Raw genomic sequence first — 8,473 nt, forward strand, 5'->3', positions numbered from 1 at the left:
TAAAAATTATTGTGTGAAAAGACAAAAATATCCCTTGACACTAGGTTTTTTTTTCTTCTTCCAATAGTATTTTAATTTTTTTATTATGCAATTGAAATGGTAAAAAACTAATTTGCCCGCGATAAAATTTATATTTACTAATGAGCCCTATGAAAAGACTTCAATATTCTTGGAAGCTAGTTTTAAGATTTTTAGATACAAAGATATAATGATCATTATTGTAACCCAATTATAGCCTATTGGTTTTTAATTTAATTTTTACGGGGTTTAAAATGTAAAATTAAAAGAAAAGGTGATTTGTCAGCTTGTACGAAAACTAGGGACCACAATGTGTTTTTGTCATTCTATCCTTATCTTCAAGATAATCCTTACCTTCTTCAAGATAATCCTTACCTTCAAGATAATGATAGATGTCTACTTTCAAATTCGATTCTAATTCGAACTTTAAAAAAGAGAATAAGTTTGATTGAGACTTTAATTCTTGCAAGCGATGGGAATCTTCCACTATAAATACTGATCTTAGTGTATGTAGAAAAAAAAGAATAATTAGAGAGAAATCCTAAAAGAAAAGACCTCAAAAGAAAGCCATTACTAGAAATCCTAAAAGAGAGATATATAAAAAAGAAAGGGGGCAGCGAACCCTATACTAGCCGTCACCCTCTCAAACCCGGTTTTTTAGCCCAGTCTCCCTTGACTTCACCTCCAGCAGTCGCATGCCCAAGTAAGTTTCCTTACTTCCTTCCTAAAATAATTAACTGGTTACTGTTGCATGCATGCGTGAACCTTTCACGCATGGCTGGGCTAAATCCAACCCGAAAAGGGAAAAAAAATAGTGGGTCAGGTCTGGATTTTAAGCTTAGCTGATCCAAACTGTGTTTGCTAAGGGTATGATTGGCAAAACACACCCTTATGCCTTGACCATAATTTTTATGCCCATTCTAATTTGATATTTGATCAAACAAACCCCTTTTCAATAATAGAAAATCACAAAAATATTTGGGGCCTTCATCGATTTATTTATGGCCCTCTCACACTTTGTTTTATTTTTTTCTTTGTATTTGTAGTTTTATAGATGTGCTCAATCTGTAGACTATTACTATTAAACGCAAATATGACATGCAATTGTTTTTTACTTCCATCTAAAAAAAGCAAATAATAATAAAGGATAAACAAGAAAAAAATAACATAGAAAATTTTTTTTTCAAATTTTTTTTTTGTGAAAATATTCATTGACGCCAGGGTCAGGAGTATCGTATTTTTTGGATTTGTGCAATAGTTACTAATTTCAGAGTTGGAAATATTTGTAAGAATTGTTCGCTGAAGAGTTGGAAATATTCGTAAGAATTGTTCGCTGACGTTAGAGTCAGGAACATAAAAAGAAGAAAAAAAAAGAAAAAAAAAAAGAACAAATTCTTAGTAATTTTAGATAAAACCAGCAATGCAGCTTGCCTTAGACAGGACGCTTAGGGGGTGATAGCATCTTTCCTTTTGCGTACCAGTTTCGTACCATAGAATCTCTGTTGACCAGTTAGGGTTTCTAATAATCATAATACTAGATGACGACTCCTTGAACAAGACTTTTTTTTTTTTAAAGAACAAGATGTCAGATACCTGTTCTTTTTCCAATCAAGATATTTTTTAATTAATCATCGCGATGTCCGGTGTGACAATCATTATGATCATTATATTATTACAATGAAACAATGCTAATAGATTTGGAGCTACAATAATTTTTTAAAGCCAATTAGGTTTTGTTAATAACAAAAATAAAAAGTTCATAAAGTATGGGTTAGAAGCATTTTGAAAGCTCAATCTATGTTATAAGGTTTTTATGTGGTGTATAAGTTAAGATAAATCCATTTTTTTTAAATAATTCATACTATTGTTAAAATTTCATGTTAAAATTTTTTCTGGATTAGGGGTGAGGAAAAATTTGCATATTAGTGTGTCACAATGTTGTTATTTTGTTTAAGATATTATAATCCATGCAAATGTTTATTATTTTTGTGTTGTAATTTCTATATTAACTATGGCATATTGTCCTACATATATAAATAAAAGATATTAATTAACTAATAGATTAAGCCTCTATTATTTTCAACTAGCATAATATTTAATTTTTCAAACTAAATAAAAAATTAATTAAAAAAATATTTTTTAAAAAAAACCTTCTGCATTAATAAAAAATTAATTAAAAAAATATTTTTTTAAAAAAACCTTCTGCATTGAAATGGCATGTGAAGTGTGGCTGATTTGATGTTTACTCGGACTGCAGACAAGCACGGCATTAGCTGGAGCTGAAAGGAAAGATTTGATGAGGAAGCTGCCTAAGTTCACATCTGATGAGGATAAAGCTTTGGAGGTGGGAATTTGCTGTCTCGTTTGTGATTGATGTAAATCATGGTTAGTACCAGTTGAAACGTTTAAATGGTTCTTCGTGGTAGCTGTGGCTAGGGGAAGAGAAATAAGTTAGCCATCCCACTATCTAAGAATTTGTTGCCTGCGTGTGGGCGCTGTGTTACAAGGCTGTAAATTGTCATATAACAACGCTCCTGCGAGTTCTTACTGACACAGCTGAACTCTGCTATAGATGAGGGTTCCGCTCAGCTGCATTTAGAAGATGCCCCCAGTGGAATTGCAGTGGCTTCTGATGAGATCCAAGCTTCCATATAAGAAAATGTCTGTCAAGAACTCAATGCAAGTTTCTATTTTTTTACTTGCGATCAGCATTATAGCTCAAAACATCTTATTCTCTATTGGTATGTTTCTGTGAAAACTTTTCAGCTCTTTATTTTTTTTGTGGTTGAATTTAGTTTGCTTTAAACAATATCCATAATCAGATACTTGTTTATTTATGCCTCTAAGTAAAATGATGTTTTAATTTCAATATTGTGTTTGGAATAGTAATAAGAGATTAGAGTGAAATTTATAATTTTATGCTATTATTTGTCCATTATGTCTTCTTATAAACAAGGTATAAAAAATAACTAATTGAAAAATATGCAAGAAAGCATAGCATAATCCATAGTAATGGTTCATCAACTACATTTTGGATATATATTACAGATATCATCAACTAAAAATATGATATTTTCCGTACCAGTAGACACTTAATTTGTCGGAAGTGACAGCCACTATATTTGTATCATTAAATAAACCATAATGATATTATATTGTCAAATTTTTTAAAAATATATAAAAAAATTGTAAGTATGGTTAATATGATAATTTAACATCAAAAATTAAAAATTATATATTGATTAATCTGATTAACTTGATAGACTTAAATAATATTTTTTTTAAATACTAAAATCATAACATATTAAATCAATTTGAATTAACTCAAGTTAACCTGTCAAATCCGTTATTTAGATCATGAAACTTTAAAAACCTATAAAAACAAATAAAAAATAACTATTTTGCTTAAAAATAAAATGTTTGTTAAATTTAATTCTCAATCAACTAAATAATGAAAGATAACATGGAAAATAAAATTCAACTAAAAAAATAAACTAATTTCTGAAACTCAATTCCAAATCAATTCAATGTTGAAAGAAAAAAATAAAAAAATCATCTGAGTCAACCAACTAAACTCATGATCCAGATAATGAGATCAAATAATTTTATAGTACACAAGTCAAAATAAATTATGAAACCTAATTCTCAATCAATATAATATTAAATAATAAAATTAAAAAGAAAAAAATCAACAAAAAAAGAACAAAAAAACCAAAGTCAATTGACTTAATACACGAATCGAGTAAAAAAAACTATAAAACTCAATTTTTAATTAACTCAATGTTAAAAAATTAAATTAAAGTTGATATATGAGCAAACCAAAACAAATTTGAAAAACGACAAAAAATACACGGTTCAAAAAAATCATATAGAAACACAAATAATAAAAAAAAAAGTCTATTCATTAATGATATATACATTGAATGATAAAACTGCAAAACAATAATAATAATAATAATAATAATAATAATATCTAAAGAAAGAAAGAGAGAATCAAGAAAATAACTTTTTAAACTTAAACAAAAATCTCAAAAAAATAACTTATTAAATTATAAACATGTGCTTAATCAATAAGCTTAATTTTTAATTAATTTAATATTAATTAGTTAAATTAAATTCAACAACAAACAACAATTAAAAATATTCAAGAAAACTCTGGTCATTTTTGAAATGAAGAGAAAATTACAGAGAAAACAAAAAAATAAAAATAATTTAAAAACTTTATCTCAAATAAAATAAATAACAATATTAAAATAGAACTAAATTCAAAAAGAAAAAAAAGGGGTATTAAATAAAAAATTCTAACCTCATAAACTATTTTTTTTAAAAAAACCATTTCAAATATTAAAAGAAAGGCCAGAAAAAAAAAACTTTAAATAATTAGTCAAAATACATAACAAAAAATGATAAACAAAAGATCCAAAATGATCAAGTTTTTTTCAAGTTCAACAAAAATTTTTATAAAAAACAACCTAAAAAAAGTTCAGTTTTCTTGAATTTTTAAAGGTTTGTTCTTGAATTTTTAAGGGGTTAGAGCAAAAATTTAGATGAAAAAAAAAAAGAAAAGAGAAAAAGAAAATAATTGCTAGCACATAATTATTATAAATCTTCGAACACGTGTCATATCATCAAGTTAAGGGAGTTGAGATATTCTAAAAATCACACCAAAAAATGGTTATTGGTGGTCGAACTGCCTTGCATGCGTTGTTTGAATAGCGTGATGTTGTCCATATATTGTTTGTATGAGCCAATAATTTTTTTTAAAATAATATTTAATAAATATAAATTACTATTATGCCCTTATACAACCTATAAATTTATAATAAAAATAGTGTAGAATAATTAAAATACCCTTATAAAATAGCTATTTTTTCTTCATTTTCGGTTGTATCCAGGTAATTTCACTGTTTTAGAATAAATAAAATGACTAAAATACTCCTGAGTAAAAAATATTATATTTTTTATTTTAGGATTATAGTAGTAATTTTATTATGAAAAAATAACATAATAAATTTAATCTTATATAATGTATCAAAAACAATTATATCATGATAAAAAATAATCTTGCCCTCGAAGACATAGTATAATGCTTTTTTCCAAATAAATTTTATAATTATATTACTACAACGAATAATAATTAATGAGCACTTATTCCCTGAGAAGATTTGTTTCCCCTTTTTTGTTCCAGAGATATTGGGCAAGTACGTATGCCACGACGACTAATCTTTGTAGCTGCGTGAACATGTCGCTGTCAGGGACCCCATATTTTTGCAATAATGCTTGGCTGGCTCGACTTTCGTGTCTATCATTGATCGTGTGCGCAAGCCGAGCCTGCATTGTGTGGTCAATAAAGTAGATGGAGTGTCGTTTTTGGAGTCGTAATGAATAATTAATGGAGGGAGCAGGCCACTCTGCGGTTGAACCTTTTCTGCATTATTGGTGACCCGACTGGGGCCTCATTTGGTCACTTTCTGGTGTATCGTGCCTCTCTGTAGGGCAGCTACATTCATGGCTTGGTTCCTTCCACCACCACGCGATATAAAGTTTGTTAAGATCTCATCATGACCATAGGTTTTTATAGTTAAATAAATCACACAAATTTCCGGTTGGTTTTTCTATTCATAATTGATAAATTTTTAAATCTTATGGTGATGATATTTAAGATTAATAAATTCATATTATTTATAATAGCATTAAAACAATCGAGTTGGCTTTATTTATTTATATAACACAATTCATAAATGCATTATTGTTCATGTATACAGAAAATCAATGTCATGAATAAATACAATTTATAAAGTCTTGTATTAAGAGATTGAATTTTAAACAGAGTTGTTTTTTAGCCCTTCAATCTTTTATAAAAACTTATTTAGTTAAAATATTATTTACATGATATTATTTTTGTATATATTATAGTTTGTAAGTAAAATTATGATAATTGAATAAATCACAATAAATAAAATATAGCTCCACAAAATAATCTAAGAAAAAAAATTACTTATGGGATTTATTTTATTTTATTTCTTTCAATAAAAATTAAATTAATATTCCTTAAAATTCTTTTTATGGGTTTCTTAGGTCATTTTATAATAATTATTACATTTTTTTTCAATTACTTGTAAAAAAATGAGATATCATCTTTTTTAAAACAAATAAATTACTTTTGAGATCATAATAGGTTTTTATTTAAAAAACATTGCATAGAATAAAAACAAATGCTTTGGTTCAAATAACAAGAGATTTATTGGTAAAAAATATGAATTTTAGGTTGAAGAAATATATTTTTTCTTAATTTTATTTGCTATTTTTTCTATAAATATCTATTTTTATAATCGTTATATTAAATAAAAAAATAAACTTAAAAAACCAAGGTTATTAAACTAGGTTTGAGCTATGACCTAATTCTTAGGTTAGATGGGTTAATCTAATTTGACTAGTTCAACTCAATATGTTGTCATTTTAGTATTTTTTTATATACAAAAAATAGACATTATTTTATTTCTTTTTAAGTCAAAATAAGTTTTGGCCAAATCATCATGTTAATGTTACACTAAGTCAAATCTCACCTAATTTATTTTAAAACTCAACTTAGTCAAGAATTCAAGTTCACGACTCACTAGTGACCCGACATACATAACTACATAATTAGTATTTAAAAGTGCATTCTTGTTAGGATTTTATATCATTATATTGCAGTTAAAGTATCATTAAATTCTCTAACTTAAGCATGCTTTATAATAACATTTCTAATAATATAATCTACCTTTAATTTATAGTAAATGCTTATTTTAAATACAGGCATATCTCACAATTCAAAGAATTGATTGATGTGATTAACTATTAAAAGTGAAAAGAAAAAAGAGAGGGCTAAACTTAAAAAAGAGTTATAGATTTTAGATTTTAGTTTGGTTTATATAGCTAGAAAGCTAAGACATAGGCCTAAAATATTCATAAGAGTTCAAGACTTAATTATGCTGTATAAAGTTCAAATCTGTCTTGTAGCCCAGACATTATTCAATGTTCAACCCGTATCTTGAGTTTTAAAAATTCAAATGCATCAATTTTTTTTGTTGGAAAGCTGAGATAATTTTCTAGAACTTTTATGAAGACTATTTAGTCAAATTCTGATGTTATCAATAGTGTTTTATTTAGACAAGAAGATAAGGATTGTCACAAAGTCAAGAGGTGACCACCCACTCAACAATTAGTTATCATATCACTAATTTTGAATTTTAGCTTATAAAAAAAAGACATTTACCATTCATTTAGGCATCTTGGTTTTCAAATCAAGATCATATTCTTGTTCTCTCTCTTTATATTTTTATAATGCTTCAATTTTGATTTTATTAATCTATTATTTATACTTTTTATTTTCTTTACTATACTTATATAATTATATTCTTATCTTGTTTATCTATGTTTCTCTTATTTATGATATTCAGCTAAGTTTATTATGTTAAGGTGAAAAGGTTTTACTAATGGTGTTAAGATAAGTGATTAGTACTAAAAACTGTATTTTTATCAAGGTTTCATATCATCATTTTGCACTTGAAGTATCAATAATTCATTAACTAAAGCATGTTTTATAATAACAAGTCTGATACCATAAGATACCTTTAATTTATGGTAAATATTCATTCTAAATGCAGGCCTATCACACAAAGAAAAGAATTGATTGATAAGTTGAAGTACTGAAATTGAAAGGACAAAGAGATGGTGAAGCATAAAAAAGAGATTCTGATTTAGTCCAAACTGGAACACTATTCGGTAATTGAATCATAACTTGAGCTATAGAACTTGGATTTAGATCTGCTTTATATAGATAGAAAGCTAAGACATAGGCCTAAAACGTTCATGAGGAAGGCACAACTCAATTCTGCTATTTTGAAGTCCAAATCTCAGTAACAATGTAAAGTCTGAATCTATCATGCAGCCAAGACACTATCTAGTGTTCAGCTCATATCTTGAGTTTTAGAAGTCCAAATAACCTCAATTATTTTTTCTAGAAAGCTGAGACAATATTTTAGAACTTTCATGATTTATGTTTGTTCGAATTCGAACGTTAGCAATGATGCTTTTGGCAGATAAGAAGATAAGAATTGTCATCAAGTCAAGATGTGGCCACCCACTCAATAATTAGTTATCAAATCAATAGTTTCAAATTTTGGCCTATAAAAGGAGGCATTTGTCATGTATTTAGATGTTTTGGTTTTTAAATCTAGATCATTCTCTTGCTCTCTTTTTATTGTAATGCTTAAGTTTTACTTATATTAATCATTTGTTTATACTTCTCATTTCCTTTCTTTTACTTAGTTTACTTTTATCTTATTTATATTTTTTTTATTATGTTTAGTTAAGTTTATTATGTCAAGATGAAAATGTTACATTAACGGTGTAAGAATAAGTATAGTGTAAACTTAATATGAACTTTAATGTTTGATACTAACATGTTTTG

The sequence above is a fragment of the Populus euphratica genome, unplaced genomic scaffold (assembly GCF_000495115.2).
Source record: "Populus euphratica unplaced genomic scaffold, PopEup_1.0 scaffold12.1, whole genome shotgun sequence".
NCBI classification, from domain to species: Eukaryota; Viridiplantae; Streptophyta; class Magnoliopsida; order Malpighiales; family Salicaceae; genus Populus; species Populus euphratica.